A 13,961-nucleotide genomic window follows, 5' to 3' on the forward strand; every position below is an offset into this window, starting at 1 on the left:
TGTGTGACTCAGTGTTTATGACTCTCACTGTATACAGTGGAGCGGGATTAGACAGAAGGCATTGTGGGTGCCCACGGCCTTGAATGTACAACAACCAGATGGTCCTTGAAACTATTAAACAACATGTTTTTTTTTTTTTTGATGTTGCCTAATCCTGTGTTTGCCTAATGTTGTTTGTATATATATACATATATATATATATATATATATATATATATATATATATATATATATATATATATATATATATATATAACAAAGCTATTAACAGAGACAAAAAAATTAGTAAATAAATCAATCAATGAATAAATAAAGAGCATGTAAGGAATGTTATTTTTGTGGGAAAAATAAGTTCCTCTAATATGTATATATTTATTGTGTGTGAGTGAGACAGATACATATATTTTGGTTGAGTAAATAAAAATTGAGGATACAGATATTTAATACAGATATCTTTTTTTCATGCTAGGTTAATTTTATGTTATAATAATCTAACAGTTCTCAAAAAAATGTTGTCTATAATGCTTTAAAAAGTCACGAGGCAGCTGAGTGCACCATATTCATGGAAAGGGTTTGAACCACTGTTAATTATTAATGTTCTTCAGAGACATATAAACAGGTGTTGATATATGTAACTGAGTTTTTTTAATCTTTTAATTGAGCTGAGAAGGCACCATTGCATTGTAACCCAGTTTTTTCCCTGATTACTGTCACACTGAAATCTCCCAATTCTATGTTAGATGTCAAAACCACCTTGTAAACTAGAGTGCAGTGCTCTCAGTTTTATTTTCCTGTCATCATCGAACAGCGAAACTAAACTTTGATTCTATCTCACTTGCGAGCCTTATTTTGTGTTGAGGTGGTGAAGTGGCTGTGGGGGTGGGGGTTTGTTATTGTTCAGACTTCTCATACGAGAAATGTCTATAAATACATGCAGTGCTTCCTCTTGGCGTACAAAACGCCCCATCACTGGGAAGTGGAGGCTGCTGGACATGGTGAGTCAGGGCCATGGGATAGGACAGTGGGTGGATACACAGACTCGGAGGAAGAGTCTTTCTCTTTTGCACGGGAGGGTCTTGTTTAAGGGAGCAGCTTTTGACTTCTCTAAACCCCTTTTAGAGAACGCCACATCCTGTTGAAAGAAGCCCTGAAAATGAAACTAGAATGATCATCACAAAATAGAGCAGGATAAAAACAAAAATTAATAAAATATTGCTAATTATTTAGAATGGTGGTCTATACTGTACCTGTTCAGAAATACAGTGAACTGTTAAATGGTGTTGAGATTCCCTTTCCACGGTTAGTAAATCACTGTTTACTAGGTACTGACAGTCTTGATTATTTATGGGTTATGGAGACAGGGCTATCCATCAGTTCTCATTCTGTGGATACAGGGCAAAAGCCAGTACGGGAGATCAATGACATGCCATTGTGCTGTCATATAGGTTTGTTTTTATTCCAAAATATTCAAAAGCTCAGCAGCAAGCCATAAACACTCTCCAAGCATTAAAGTAGCTGCATCCTTTATTAGTATTAGTACTGTAATACAAATTATTTTATGCAAAGGCAAACTGTTTTTTTTTTTTCTTGGCACAGGGTACACAAATACTGACTTGGTATAAAATAAAATAAACTTTCAGAAACCGTTGGAGCTTGAGAATGGGCCTTATTACTTTGATTTATTAATCAACAAACCCCTTTAATAGACTTTACAAATAACACTTGTTTCATAAATAAGTATTCAATATTGTTAGGGAATGGGTTTGTGTCATACTAACAATTGCAAAATAAAATAAATGTTTTGGAACAGATTTAAAGTGTCATATTAATTACAAATTGAAACTAGGCTCAATGTGTCATAAAAGAGAACCATGATTACGAGAAATAGAAAGTATGAGCGACTTTAGAGGTGCGTTATGAGGAACAAGGCAGTGATTCCTTGCCTTGGAAACTCCAATTCGCATTCAGTAATGCCACGATCTTGTGAGTGTCATGTTTTTTTCCCAAAAATGACAAGAAATGGTCGTATCTGCAGGAGCTGGATGTGATCTTTAAATGTTTGATGATATCCAATTTTTTTGTGTCATTCAGGGATTATTAAACCGTGGGTATTTTTCACAGGAATTTCATTACTGGAGTTTTGAGCTGTAAAGGAGGGTATTTGCATATGAGATGTAATGGAGTACAATGGTGACATTTTACTTTAGCCATTGTTTGTTGACATTTGAAAACGGCCATATCTACCCATTGTGTAATCGCATTGAAAACCACCACACGACTGGGAAACCCTTATAATAGTTATTTTGACACTAGTTAGTAACGATTAAATAGTTGCTATTATGAATTAACTTCAACTGAATTGAAAATGAATGAATTGACTGACGTTTAAGATATCTTTATGCCGTTTTGACTTTCGCTTTTCACAACAGTTAATCATTTTATTTCTCAGCTTTTCCTCCAATCTCTGATCTGAAGGCATTTGGCATAAAGCCACGATTAAAGATGGCTGGCAGCCTGAATAAACTGAGAGAGTGAGAGGAACCTGTATGGATAACAGATAAGTATCTTGCGTGAGAATCCACTGGAGACGAGACGAGGTGGGAGAGAGAGAGAGAGAGAGAGGGAGATGAGTTGAGCGTGCAGCGACGTTAAGAATGCTGCATGAATCTTTTATTATCCCCTAGCCCAGTTAATGAGGTGGTGCTTCTTTAATAATTAGCGGGGAGACTGAGGCGTATTTCCATAGCAGAGCCTAAGGATGCAGAGGGCATCAGGGACGCAGTGAAGAATGTGGGACGCATCAGAGACTAGCTGGAAACCACACACAGAGTTGCGAGAGAAAGATACATGTGTTTTCAGATGTATGTGTGCAGAAGGTTGCATGTGTGCTTGAGCAATGATCACTTCATTTTGAAAAATCTTAGGGAGTATTTACACTCGGTCAGGATAAGACCCATCCTAGATGCCTCAGGAGGTAGTTTGAGACAAAACCAGATGCATTTTCAATTGCGTCTCGGTTCAGGCCACATATGTAAACTTTACTCCCCTCAAATGGAAATATGTCATTCGGAAGTTTAAGAGCCACGCAATCCAAATGTGGATGAGACACATGGGTGGAGAAACCACAAAACTAAAACACTAATTGAAGCCAAGAGAGTGATAAACAGAAAATGTAATATCCGGCAGCATCATCACGGAAATGAATGCAGTTATACATATAGTGTTGGAAAAGTAGAACGAATTTATATCCAATCACATTTATGTAAGTATATGGAACATGCATAACTAGACATCAATCTGATCAATCAAGACACACAAAGTAATCAAATAGGCCCTATGAAGTTGCAATAGTGCACTTTTCAAGGCTGAAACTAAAGTAGGATTTGTGGAAAAATAAAAAATGCATTTAAAATATAGGCTCAAATGGCACCTGCCACCTTATTACTTGTACTTATTCATGCACAAGTTGTAAGAATGTAAGATCTCTGTACTGTTTCACTTAAACACACAAAAACACACACAACATACAAAAGAACAAGCCAAGAGCCACATTCTTGACACCCAACCCCATTACCCTCCCCCACCAATATACACCCCTCCCCCACGAGAGCACACCGGCCTTCGTTCACACACACACAGATTCTCAGGGGCGGGCTTCACAGCGATGCTAGCCCTCAATGTGTGTGTGTGTGTGTGTGTGTGTATAAGGTGGAGAGGGGGGATGTTTTCTCTTTAGACAGCTAATTGACTCACAGATGTCAGGATGAGCCGACAGAGGGGTGCCAGTGCAACCAGGGGCCTCAATTGCACATGGCAGGGTATCGCGCCTGCCATACCTAGGTTGCCCGGTAAATGCTAAAGAATTACAAAATGACATCAAGATACAAATGATTAAATTAATTGTAAAAAAATCGTATTAAATAGCAACAAAAAGAAAAGAACAGTTAAGTATATATAGGCCAACTTTATTTGGCCTAACTCGTTCAAACAAAAACTTTCATTCTGACTGTCTGACAACCGGAGAAGAACAGAGATATTCACCAGAGAGAAGAAAGTACACGAACAGTCTTTTGAGGTTTATATTGTAGGCCGCATGTTTCGTCTCATGTTTTATTAGCAGTGATTATAATTGATATCTCAAAATGAGTTTTGAAGAGCTTGTGTGCATTTCCTGGTTGCGCCAGCACGAACTGCTGCACACTCGCATGGATGTACACAGGAGATCAACGATTTTTTATTAATACATAAAGGCTTGGCCTATAGAATAATAAATTACATTTTCTGTTTGTTTCTCGCCAAACCCCACCATTTGCCTTCACAACAATTTACAGCACGAACTGCATGGGATTATTTTATGACGCGTTTACATCCCCTTTTAAAGAAAGTCATCATTCTTTGCCATTAAATGACAAGTGTGAGCAGGGCTTTTTGTCTGTGTGTGTTTTACAAAAGGTCAATTTGGGTGAGTAAATAATTACGGAATTTTCAGTTTTATGTGAACTGTCCCAGATTGTTTTTATGATTTTTAAGCCATTCACTGTGTGAATTTTACAGATTTTTTTGTGTAACATGGACTTCACTTGACCAGTTTATGAGATCTTCATTTCACTTTATTTGAGTCATTTGTTTCTTTTATGTAGAATCATCATCTAAGATCTGACCTTTTTGTAAAATCATTCATATATCAGTAGCTACCTATTATCTGCCAGGTTATTTCCAAAGCTTTATGTGTGTGGCAAGCAGGACGGGATGCTAATAAGCATTCCCTGCGCAGCACAGAAGCCTCGAGTCTCATGGAGGAGCTCCGGGAGGATAAAGGTGTTCACCGATTCCTGCCTCCTCCTTCCCTGACCCTTAACTTTGTTACAATGTGATGTATTTGTCTTTCTCTCTTGTAATTCTACACTTATGATACTGCCATATTGTTAGATTGGGTGACGTCATCTGAACTGCCATACCTTGACACACATACATGTACAGTCAAAATTGTCTGCAAAAAAATTGTTATGGCCATGTCACATGTTTTTAACATTATATAATTTTTTTAAATGGAACAAAATACTTCTGGATCCAAGGCCACTGAAAATGTGAGCACCCATTGTTATTTTATTGAGTAAAGAAACCTTACTACGTCTATTTTTAAGGGATTTTTTTGTGCCTGACATAAGATAAGATTATATTATTATAACCATAAAAGTATAAAAAATATAGTTTCTTGATAAATATCTGTCATATAACGTGATATGACGTCATAGTGGCCAGTTCTATCTGTTCCGATGATGTCACAGCAGTTGTTATCAGAAAACTAGAAAATAATCAAAGATCTTGAGCCTCATGAAAAACAAGCGTATACACTCCTACACACTCTCATACACGTATTAAGAAATCCCTGTCTTGTTTTGCAATGCCACACATAGCAAATCCCCTAACCAGACAAAATATCACACACACACACACACACACACACACAAAAGCAAAACCCTCAAACCTTCCACCATTACTCAGTGTGACTGTATGTGTGATTGCAAAAACATGCAAGTGATTGTGCCACAAGTTACCCAAATCTTAGCTGAATGCGAGCCAAAAGTCACGTTGGATGTCGCGTCAACCCTGTCCGCTGCCCACAAGTGCAAAGTTTGTATCCTGTTATTCTACTCGCCCACACCACTGTTGTCATCCTTTGCTAGGAAACTATGGGGGAGATGGCCGGTGCCACCAGCAGGGTTTCACTTCCAGTACTGTGGAGTGAGGAGGCTGGAGAATCTAACAGCACTGAAGGGCATACTGCAGTCATTTTAGTCTTGTTGTGTATGAATGTCATTAAATAATATATATCAAACCAAGTATGTGTATGACATACTTACTTTCTTTGCAAAAATAGGTTTAAAAATAAATAAAAGAAATTGTTCAAAATTAAGACTAAGGGTTTTTGGATAACTTCTAGATGTCAAACATTGTGGTCACAACTAACCTGTGGTTACTCTGCTGGGACATCTCTGTGGGGAACTTGAAGGAAAAATGACTTAATATATCCACTAAGCATGACCTTGGGACCAGCCGGTTAACTGAAACAACTGGTTTAATGGAAAAAAGCTCAATTTAGTTTTGAGAAATGATTTTGTTTTCCAAGTGCAAATTGGTTTGATATTTTGAACCTAGAGCAACGAAATGCAGACAGTTTTAAAGGCATACATGTTTGAATACTTTTTGGAGCAGCTATTCTCTTAAAACAAGTGTTAAATTCAGTTCAGTATCGTTTAAGAATACATATCAACAACATATCTGGTGGATTTATCTCACTGAGCTCATAATTGTTACCTTACTTCACGATGAAACGGAAGTAGCGACAGATCTGTAACAGCTTATTGAAAAAGGTAATAAATGTAGGGCAGATTCTTCCATCCATCAGTTGTTAATTGCATTTTGAGAAGTGGGAGTTGCACTCAACAATGAAGGCGGGTCTGAATTCAGGGTTGCAGTCGATTGTGGTTGGGCTTCAAGCAGACTAAATAATTGGAGAAGTCTAGTGTCGTTTCACCAAAGGATCAAGTTATGACATTTTGATTAAGAATTACAAGGTCAAAAAAAGAAAGAAAAAGGAAACACATCAAGGGATGATTCGTTCATTATAAAGATCAATGAGATGCATTTAGAAAATAGAATTTTCATTTCATGGCAACTTTACAAATGTGTTATCATTCAGGCAGCTTACTATAAACATGTTGACAGTTTAACTAACCTGTGCAGTGCACACTTACGTTACATTATCGTTACATTATCATTACACTTACGTTGAATATCTGTCATTTTGGAATGCAACAACGTACAAAATTAACCTTAAATATATTTATATTTCGCTAGAAATGTTTGAGTTCACATTTACGACAGGTCTTAATGCATGTTTACACCAACAACAATAAAAGTAAAGATAACTATGTCAATACTGTACAACAAAAGTGCATCGATATACCAACAGACAATAATGTTCTGTTTATAATAAGCATGTGTTGCAGTTATGTCGTCTCCTGCTTTAAAAGCTCGAGCTCTTTGAGGTCGGGTGTTTTTTATCCAACAATTCCAACAATATTGTCCCTTTGTGTCATTATCGTTATGGCTGTAGTGTGGATTTCGGAATGAGAATGATTATTAAAAGTTTGTAGTTTGAGTTATAATTTTAGCTATCGTCCATGGTGTGACTGGCTCTTTAGTCATTAATGTCAATGCCCACACTATGTTCTCACATGCTTCGTCATTGGAGTATGTGCTCTTGCATCACAGGAAGTGAATACGAACACTGTGACCAACTGCAAAGCATGACTATCATCATGCGTTTTTTGTACATCTTATTAAGTACATTCAACAGAAACTGTTTGCCTAACTTGACCGGTTCTTGATTCAAAGAAAATAAATTTGTCTAGCAATTAAGTTAAAAGAAAAACACCTCTTTAATTGCACTTTTAATTAGTCACCTTTAATGGTTTTTACATGCTAGACATTGTCTTTATGTTCATGAGCCTAAAGTAAAAGACATAGACAGCATGGACAGTGGAATATGACAATGGAAACCGATAAAGGCATCTACCTCAGCACTATCAAAGTGGATAATGCTTCATTAGCATTCAGCCCCATGTGCACAATGATGACATTATCATCAAAATGAGCTGCAGCTTTGTTGACATGCTGGTACTGCTGGGCTTTCCTGGAGCTTTTGGGAACAGGATGTAGCTGGTAGCTCACTTAACCTCTGGTCTGGCCATAAAAATTGACACAGCTACATGACAAAGCCATCGGTTTGTTTTTTGGTATTGTTATTGCGTGTGTAGGGCCTACATTGTCCTGATGGTTATTATTTCCTGTGATATTGCACAATTACTCATTCTAGCACAGCTCAGGGAAGAAACGCAGAATGTTTAAATTCTGAACATTGAGTCAAAAGGGGTGGGCTGACACATCAAGGTTTCGATTTTCATAAACACACACACACGCACACACAACAGGATTTGGAAACAAACAGGAGGCGGTTACTTCCTCTCGCTGAACACGACGAGACGTGAGAGAGAGACTTCCTTAAAGGGTTGTTCATCTCTGATTCAAAATTATGAATTTTGAACTAATCTGACACTACATTCCACACATGTTTGTTACGCAAGCGATACCATCGCCAATAATTCAGGCGAGAAAATCGATTAGGGAAGCATGCAAAAAAATTTGCTAAAATTGATTGCAAGGCATCGCCAAAAGTTAGACCACAGAGGTTTATGGCGTCAATGATCTTAAGCCGTACATTGTTAGAGTGCTCAAGCCAGTCTCCTTCTGAAGAATACTGGATGGCGAAATCAATATATTGAGTGTCACATGATTTCCTCAGTTGACCTTCACACAGTTTGGATGAATGGTGTGGAGAATCAGTAATGCATAGGCCGTGGCCCATGTGATACCTCCCGATTGCAGCACAAACACATGTTTGTCAATCCTCACAAACACTCCACTATTTGTTTGTCTGCGTCTCTCTGCTGTAAAGGTCTCCCTTAATCAATATGTGCATGTCTTTGAATACTCAATAAACTACACTACACATTACCACTGTCAACTTTTCATCCTAAACTACCATACAGTAAACAACACGTCGCTCTACCAAAGTCAACCAACTTATCAATTTTAGCTTATTAAAAGAGTAATGATTCACTGAAATGATGGGCTCTGTCCCAAATGGCACACTTCATATGCACTTTCGGGCTTGTGGATTTACAATGGCTGCCACATGCCTGTGTCTATTAAGTCCATGAGGCTGTAGGGTGTCCCATTTGTCATTTTAGGTTTCAGAAGGGTGCTTGTGAGCGCCCCCTCTGGGGTCGATATGCACCCTCGATGCGCACTTTTTCACTGAAGCAAGCTCCGTTGCAAACTTCTTCCCAACAGACAAAGCGGCATTACATCACGAAAGTTCGGACTTGTAGGAAGACCGCAAGTGTTTAGGGTGCCATTTGGCACAGGGGCATGGAATGTAGTTCAGAGAGTCATGCTGGGGTGAGTTTCCCAAAGCAAAATATGGTTCCATCATTACCCACACAATTCAACGGACCTGTGGCCAACGATGCTTTTGGGAAACGTACCCCGGGGGTGTGTTCCACTTCACTTTTAGACAAACTCTTGCGAACTTCCCTGCCACCATTTTGAAATGAGTTTAACTTTGTAAAACGGGCATGGGAAATTTATGTGGATAGGCCATTTAATCTTCGATTTTGACAGAGGGAGCGAGTCTACTCTGATGTACACTTCAAGCAGCTCTATATCCCACAATTCAACTTGATTGTGATGTCACAGCAGATCGCACATAACTGTAGGCGAGTGTATGATATATAAATTATTTTGAGGATTAATCGCATAACATTGCATAATATATTAATTATGTTGAAATTAAATCACATAATACTTGTAGCTACCTTATGTTCAAAGTCAAAGTTTATACTACTGATATTTTTTTTTTCATTCATTTTATTTTTCTCCAACAGCTCATAAACCTATAGGACTTTATATATTTTCTCCAACAACTTATACTGGTAAATAAAATGAATTCATAAGTAAAAACGGGTTTAAATAATAAATCAGTTCCACAGCGAATTCCAAGTGATCAAATGCGTTCATCCTGAACAACCTGCAACGTCATCAAACATGGACGCAAAGCGAGTCGCGCGAGTTTCAGTTATGGTGACAGTAAATAAATATAATATTAAGTTTAATTTGTCATACTCAAAACTCCCGAATTGAGTGGTAAATGTTTGTTATTATTAATATGAATATGAAGTTGTTATTGTTTTTATTAATATGAATATGAAGTCCATGTATAGTGAACAGCATGTGAAGTACATATGACGTATACTTGCAGCGAAATTCTGAAGTGTACATCAAATGGACACTTTTCTATCCCATGAGGCCACGGGAGAGGGTGAAAAGCAGTGACAACATGATGAATGTAGTACATCCAAATTACATTCATACTGCACACATTCATACGATGGCCCTGTCCCAAATGGCACACTTCGTCCACACTTGCGTTCTTGCGGACTTACAATGGCCGCCGTCCGCGCGTGTCCGTTAATTCCACAAGACCGTAGGGTGTCCCATTTGTCATTTTAGGTTTCAGAAGGGTGTCCTATTTGCGGCCGATATGTGCCTTTGATGCACACTTTAGCCAAGCTCGTGAGCTCCACAGCAGAAAATGTGGACTCAGAAGAAGATTGCACTTTTTAATGGTCGCGAAGTAAGTAGCGTACTTATTCAAATGTTTTACCTACTCAGAGAGTATGTGATTAATGGTTAAACATTTATTGTTGGATTTTAGTGCACTTCACTTAGTACTGAGGTGGTATACAATGACTGATGGGTATATATTCCTCTCCACTTCCTGTGAAATGATGTATTAATGTACCCATGTTCCGTTTGGAATCTGGAATCGGTCGTGTCACTACACAGTACAAATAAATCACACTGTACTTTATGACAATGAACTACACAACAGAAAACTGTTGTACGAACACATTTTCTCCTCTGTTTGTAGCTGCATTGCTGTGTTAAACTAACATTATGATCTGTTTTAATAAAATCGGTGGAGAAAATTGAGGCGGATGTGTTCTGAAGTGCTTTTCAGGTGTACTGAAAATAGATTGAGAAAGATTAATGTTATAATTTTAGTGATTGTATAATTCTCTTTGACCGTAAAGCCGAGCATAAACGTGTTAAATGGACAGCATTGAGCTGCATGAATAAATCGAGAGGTAGCGATGCCAGATGAGAGAGAGACAGTGAATGGGAGCACGCTCTGTCTATATGTGGGCCGTCACTTGTGTGGATGGTGATTTCCATATCAATATTTGAGAGCTGGTGAATAATTTATGGACTCACTGATACAATGAATGCTGAGCTGAAAGATACTTGCCCCCCAAACCCTCAAGGGTGAGCGAGACACACACAAACCCAGTGGTTGTAATGGTCAGCGTTCATTGTTGAAGGGTCAGTCCTTTCGGTCCAGTCTCTTCAATTCCTCTCTGCGTCGTTGTATAATCTATGGGTTGCTGCTTAGAAAACGTGCGGTCCAAAAAAAGACATCTGCTCAGTAAGAGAATGCCCTAATTATTCATGACCATTTAAGCTTTGAGGAGTTAGTCTGTGTAGCATATGTGTCCTTCTCACTAGCGCATTGTTCGGACCTCACTAGTTAAAGACTTGTTCATTGTATTTTTCTCTTTCCCTGACAATAGTGTTAAGTATTCATGCAAAGGAGCTCTGGATTCTGCCCAGAAACCTATTTTTGGATTCTCTCTTGGTTTCACAGATTCACGTTTTTTTTCCCTCTTCTTGTCACTGCCCTAAATCTTTCACCGTGTATTTGAATTATTTTTTCCCTCTATGTGCCGATCAATTTTGGTAACACATCCACATTTCATACATATTGATATTCCAGTACCTCCTTGGAATTTGCATGTCTGGAATTCTGTAAACCGGATTCTTGTGGCCACCATCACACCCAAAATGCAATCCTGCAGAATCCGACAGGCAGCAATTACAACAGAAGTCACACACACAACTACCATTTGCACCTGGGACATCACCTTGGCTGCAAACAAAGGAGTCTGCTTCTTTGTGTGACTGTACGTGTGAGTGTGTGCTATTGTTGCGCCGCCAACGCCTGTTATTCACAGTTCTCGTATGCATTCAGCCCATGAGAACAACAAATCACTGGTCAGTGTCAGAGGTCAGACTGATTAGACCCATGTTAATGTCATGCTAATGACTGGATTCACTTAGATAACAACAAACACATGCAACTTAGTTCGATATGTTTTAGAGTTGAAAAACATCCCAGAAGATGGGGTTTTCGTGACATGATGATATGTACATGTGTAACATTGCCTCTCATAATTGTTACATGCAACATTGTCAGTGGAGACTCCTCACTGGCCTGTAAAGACCTAGCCTAGTTAAAATGAGATAATCTAACCAGAGTAGCTGTTCTCTATGTTCTCTTTAGTGTCAGCACTTTTTGTATGTCATAATCGCAGTAGTAATTTGAGATTCTGCAGAAAATGTGGGAAATGTGCCAGTAAACTCGCCACCATGATGCTAAGCTGTTTTGGAGAGGCTGCTAAGGTGGTATTAGATGATTGCTATGGTGTTGTGGGTGATTATATAATATTCTGGTCCCTAGATATGGCTCAAGTTTCAATAAATCTATCCTTGCTAGGCTGGTCAGTTTGAGGTAACATTCATGTGCAAAGCACCAACCAAAGTTGTACAAGTATGCTTCGGTTTTCCATTTGTAAGCATACTTCGGTTTTCCATTTTCTGCTAGTATTCATGCTAAGTGCACATTATATAAATGTCATCATCAGCAGGGTGCCCAATTTTTGTGGGGGGGTGGGGGGGGGGGGGGATGTGTAATTACTATTATCCACTAGAGGGCATTTCTCTGTGATGAGTGAAATAATTAGGAACAAACGAAGAAGCCATTTTGCAAAGGAGAGGAGAATAATATTGATTTAGAGCATGAACATAAAAAAAGAAAGAAATTTAATAGAGGATTGAAAAGAGTTTTAAGTTCTTTTGCAGGTAAATACTTTCATTTCCAGGAACTGTTATTTAGTTTTTTTGTGCTTCCCGTTGATGAGTACTTCCTGAGTTGACCTTGGACAATTGAATGGTGAGCCAACAGTGTCTATTTAAGAGAATACCCACACACCATACACTTATAACTCGAGTGAGACAGAATTTAAAACTACTCGGGTAGTAGATTTTTCTTTCTTCTGTCACGTGACAGCTTCTACTTCAAATTTATTTTTGGAAGGATCAGACTTTATATAAGGACAAGGAAAAGACTTTTCGAACTGTGTTTGAGGAAATATTAATTTTATTTGTCATACCAAACTACTGGCCTGACTGTATTCCCTCTTATTTCTATTGATTAAATGTTTGCAAACTCTGATCTCATTTATTTATTGATGGTACCAATACACTACTTTTCTTCCCTCACAAGTTGTAGTGAAATTGCTGTCTCAAATCCTCCTTACGAACAGAATAGTGATATGTTACCTTGCCCATTCAACCTGATCTGTTAATTTAGTCAGCATGAAATAAAAATTAAGCCTATTTGGTTTTTTTATATCAACCGTGCATGTTTCATTTTTAAAAATTCTTTTGACCTCCTAATTTTGAATGCAATTTCCTGTGAAACGGCCACATCTCAAAATCCAATTAAGAACAGAATTAAAGAACCAAAGCCCCGTTCACACCACAGTGACAAAGAAACATTACATTTCAATAGAGAGTTGGCAATTTCCGGCGATGCAAGCAACAGTGAACGTTGACGACAGGATGTAGGCGACGTGACAAAGTGGCCAATAAGAGTGAAGTCAGTGGAGTGCAGGTGATCCGTCACTACGTCCTGTACTGGAGTGTCACGACAAGATGGAGGAGAAGTTCATTTTAGCGATCAAGAACTTTCCTATAGCTTAATTTGTGATTTGTTCATAATTGTTCATACGTATGACATTAGCGAAGTCGCTAGCAGTGTGAACGCAGCTCAAGTCCTTGTCCTGCATTTTTTTCTTACTGATAATCTGTTGCACTGATAATCTGTATGTCACAATACCTAAGCAAAGCTCGCCGCTACTTCCGTTTCATTGTCACTTTAAATTTGTCCATCACATTTACAGCAAAAACCAGCCACTCCAAAGTGAATCCACATAATCGGAAGTTTCACATGAGGGCGAAAGATTTCCCCACACAGATTTCGCTCGTGTTCAAGTTAATCAAGCGAAAATCACTGCGTTGACCAAAAAAAACTGTTTGATTTGAAAGCGACTTCTGTGTGAGGAGTGCTTACTGACAGTGGATCTGTTTTTGCATACAAGATTTCACAGAAATTTCACTAATATGACTGCACCTTTAGAGTTTGTTCAGATCAT

At 38.3% G+C, this 13,961-nt stretch overlaps 1 long non-coding RNA gene across 1 annotated transcript; it reads right to left on the reverse strand.

The window, feature by feature from the left end:
* Positions 1-424: 424 nt before the first annotated feature.
* Positions 425-6,427, reverse strand: LOC309483940. The gene is made up of 4 exons (XR_014200677.1): positions 6,319-6,427; positions 5,972-6,074; positions 1,248-1,382; positions 425-1,147 (listed from the first exon to the last, which is right to left on the reverse strand). It is a non-coding gene; the product is annotated as an uncharacterized lncRNA (long non-coding RNA).
* Positions 6,428-13,961: the final 7,534 nt, after the last annotated feature.

The sequence above is a fragment of the Leuciscus leuciscus genome (assembly GCF_965113295.1).
Source record: "Leuciscus leuciscus genome assembly, chromosome: 20".
NCBI lineage: Eukaryota > Metazoa > Chordata > Actinopteri > Cypriniformes > Leuciscidae > Leuciscus > Leuciscus leuciscus.